Source organism: Scyliorhinus torazame, unplaced genomic scaffold, assembly GCF_047496885.1.
Source record: "Scyliorhinus torazame isolate Kashiwa2021f unplaced genomic scaffold, sScyTor2.1 scaffold_172, whole genome shotgun sequence".
Taxonomy (NCBI): domain Eukaryota; kingdom Metazoa; phylum Chordata; class Chondrichthyes; order Carcharhiniformes; family Scyliorhinidae; genus Scyliorhinus; species Scyliorhinus torazame.
The window spans coordinates 374986-378997 of NW_027307899.1; the positions used below are offsets into that span (position 1 = coordinate 374986).

General features: G+C 51.4%; 1 pseudogene; it reads right to left on the bottom strand.

Moving 5' to 3' along the window:
- Nucleotides 1-3550: 3550 nt before the first annotated feature.
- Nucleotides 3551-3726, bottom strand: LOC140405642 (U2 spliceosomal RNA; annotated as a pseudogene).
- Nucleotides 3727-4012: the final 286 nt, after the last annotated feature.

The following is a 4012-nucleotide window of genomic DNA, read 5'->3' on the forward strand; positions in this document are numbered from 1 at the left end:
AAGCCTTGGAGGCCTCCGAGGTGTAGAGCGAGGCTTGCTGGCTCTTCACCTCTTGCAGGTCCTCCTTCACATCGACCCCCATCGACTGCAGCTGGAGCAAATTCTGCATACATTTCTGGAGCCTGGACATGACGACTCGTCTCTCTCTCACCTTTTGAACGCCCTTGAGGATTAAAAACATTTTGACGTACCCCTTGATTGCTTCCCACCATAGATGTGGAGACTCAAAGAGGGGTTTCGTTGTTCTCCAACCTTTGTAATCCCTCCTGAGTTCCTCGAGGTTCTCAGGGGTCAGCAGTTTTACATTCAGCTTCCATGTCCCCCTGCCTACCCCCTGGTTTTCCTGCAGGTGGCAGTCGGCCAGTAGGAGGCAGTGATCAGAAAAGAACACCGGCCTTACATCGGTGGTCCTGACAGTGAAAGCTCGGGACACAAAGAAGAAGCCTATCCTGGAGCGGACGGACCCGTCTGGCCGTGACCATGAGTATCTACGCTGCGCTCCGTCTGCAGGCTTGCTGCAGACGTCGAGCAGCTTGGCGTCTTTTACCGTTTCCATCAGGAGTCTGGACGTAGCGTCTAGTTTGCTGTCGGCTCTGCTGGATCGTCCAGCCGGATCGATGATGCAGTTGAAGTCACCACCCAGAATGACCGGCTTGGAGGTGGCCAACAGCAGTGGGAGTTGCTGAAGGCCTGCCAGCCGCTCACTCTTTACGGCCGGGGCGTACACATTAATACGTCTGAGAGGGTTGCTTTTGTATTTGACGTCTGCTACGAGGAGGCGCCCGGCCACCACCTCCTTAACGTCGGAGATGGTGAAGTTGCCTCCCCGCAGCAGAATACCCAGGCCGGAGGAGCGGCAGTCGTTTCCTCCTGACCAGATGGATGGCCCGTGGGACCACCAGCTCGACCAGCGCCTGTAGTTGCTGAGGTGCGGAATTCCGCACTCCTGCAGGAACAGTAGGTCAGCTTTCACATTTGCTAAATAGTTGAGTGTGGCTACACACTGCGAAGTATCTTTGATGCTTCGCACATTTATGGATGCAATTTGAAAACCCATTATAGAAAGGGAGATTTACCAGTCTCAGAGTCCAGAGTCTATACAGTTGGCTGTTCCAGCTGTTGGATGTTCCCCAGCTTGCCGGGGGTGCTCGCAAACTGTTGCACAGTTGCAGGGCTGAGAAAACTGTCCTGGTCCGCACTGGTCCCGTGAACCTGATGCAGATGCATTGCGGGGGTGGTGTTGGGGTTGCAGGCCGGTCTTCGCCTGGGTTGTTGCTGCTTGTTACTTTCGGGGGTTGGTCTTTGACCTTGTTTTCGATGTCCGGCGTTTGGTGGCCGTTGGTCATATTGCTGTTCCCATGAGCCAGAGGTTGGTTGTCTCGGCGGGTTTTATTTTCTTTTCCGTCGGTGGTCTGGGGGGTCTGTGAATCCCGTTCCACATTGGTGCTTTGCCTCTTTATTTGAGGCTGATTCTTGTCTTGTTTTCCCTCATTGGAAGAGGTGTCGGCACTAAGTGCGCTGGCTGAAAGGTGTCGCTTTTTGCCACTCCCCATCGGGGGGTTCTTCAGTTTGTTTTTTTGTTTCCTCTTCGTTTGTGCCTGTTCACTGTTTCCCAGGGCTCTTTATACTTCGTCCCATCCTCTTCCATTGAGTGTTCCTCGTCAGATGAGGCTGGAGTTGAGTTGTCCGGTCGTGCTGGAGCCTCTTCTTTTTATTGGGGGCCCTTCTGTTACTTTTCCGCATTCTGTACCGTGGTGTCTTTTTCGGTGGAGGGTGTATGAACCTCTTCTGTGGTCGGCTTTTTAACTCCGCTGCTGATGATCTGTGCATATGTCGCCCCGCGTTTCGGGCAGGCCCTCTAAAGATGGCCGACCTCCCCACACAGGTTGCAGCACTTGTCTTCTTTGCAGTCCTTAGTCGTGTGTCCCTCCTGCCTGCAGTTTTTGCAGAAGGTCACGCTGCATTTTGCGGCAACATGCCCGTTTTGCCACAGGTGTGGCATACTCGTGGCTGTCCCACGTAGTAGAGGTAGCCACGATTCCCTCCAATAGCGAAACTGGAGGGGGGATTCAGGATGGTTCCGTTGCCGTCTATTCTCAGAGTCACCTTGATCTGGTGCTCATTTGTCCAGATGCCGAAGGTGTCTTTCACTTGCACGCTGTCACTTTTCAGCTTAGCGTACCTGGCGAGGAACGTGAGCACATCAGACACGGGGACGTGGGGGTTGTACGTGTGCAGTGTCACAACCCGATTTTGCTGCGACGGTAGCGTAAACAGAGGCTCCGCAGTCAGGATCGACAGGGGACTCTGGTTACCTTTTTCCTTGAAGACGTTCAAGAATTTGATGCACGCTGCGACGCTCATGAAGGTGACATGAAAACATCCATTGTTGGGGAAGTTTTGCAAGCAGAAGATCTCTGTTGCTTTGAACCCACGACACTCGAGCAGCACCCGCTTCACGAAGAGTTTCCGGTCCACAGGTGACTCTCCTTCCGTTCTCTTCACTGTGACTCGGACAGTGTTTCGCACTCCCCAGCCTGATGGTCGGGATGCAGCTGCATCCATAGCTCGAACGTTAGGTCTTAACTGTATCGGAGTTGGCTTTGGCCAGCATGTAGATCCACCAATAGCAGCCGAGCTCCAAACGTTTCCTCTTTGACGACTTCAATCCCTCCGAGTTCTCCAGTCCACGATCGACATCGAAATCCTCAGCTTCTCTCGATCAAATGAGACTACACTTGATCTTAGCCAAAATGCCGAGCAGCAACAGCCCAGATTTTCCGGGCTATGTCTCTTGTCCTCCTCGTCCACCGACATTCAGGTGCACCTTGCTGCGCTCGACTGTGCTTTGGAACTTTTAGTTTACGGTCACTTTTGGTCAAGAGACCTCCAGCTTGGCCGAGCACGGTGGAGTCTGTGCATGCAGAACCAGTAAAACAGGGTGACATTGTCTGGCACGCCTTCCACTGTCATCACCAGAAGAAATGGAGACGCTGTTCATGCTTAGTGACACCCAACGCAGGGAGTCGAAGAAACCTCCAGCTTTGCCGAACAAAGGGCAATCCGTGCAAGCAGCAAGTACTGGCGGAATCCAACAGGGGGCAATGTCTAGTCTCCCTGAGCTCCACCCTGGCGTGTTGGTCGTGGAGTCAGGAGAGCGAAAAGAGACGCCGTGAAGGTGTGCATACATCCAAATCAGGTTGCAGTTCAGTCTGTCGCCACACTTCCCTGTTGTGCAGGATGAAGGGCTGTGGTAACTGAAGTGAGGAGAAGGCAAGTCGGCATCCTGGGGTGAGAGGGAGTGGCCAGTAAAAAGCAGCAGGAAATCTGTGTGGCATATTAGCTGAAAACGGAGTCTGGCTGCCGTAAGTCCGTGAACATTTGGCTCGCAAGATTAGAGCACGAAGCGCCCGCCAGCAGAAACGGTAGCAATGCTTTGGAGCCTGATAGGCCTTAAATTGGTCAGGATGAGATAACTGGACAAGAGAGAAAACGGGAAGCCAGGTTTTGCGCAATATTCAGCTTTTCTACTTTTTGCTCCCCTAAGCGGGGTGAACGCACCATTCCTGGAAGCATTGCAAGACCAGTCGATGCGTGGAGCGGAAGGAGGAAGCCCCTGAACCATCTCCGATCCCAAAAATCAATTTAATATTCAGTCCTCAGCTCGAGGACATATCAGATATTAAACTGATAAGAACAGATTTATTTTTTTTTTCAAAAAAATATACTTTATTCATAAAAATTTATCATGAGCATTACAGAAACATTTCAAATTGTCTTGACTGTACATTTCCGACAGGGTTACATGTTGCCTTGACTTTCTTTCATTCAATTTTGATATTATCATACACATATCACTCTTTACATTACAATTCCTTCTTAAATATTTACAGTGCCATGTTTGTCTTTGTACATTGGAGTGTTGGTTGCCCAGAGCGAGGGGGTTTACACTGTTACCCGCCCCTCGGTGTACCTTTGCTGGAAATACATTACACAGTGGTATTTCCCCATT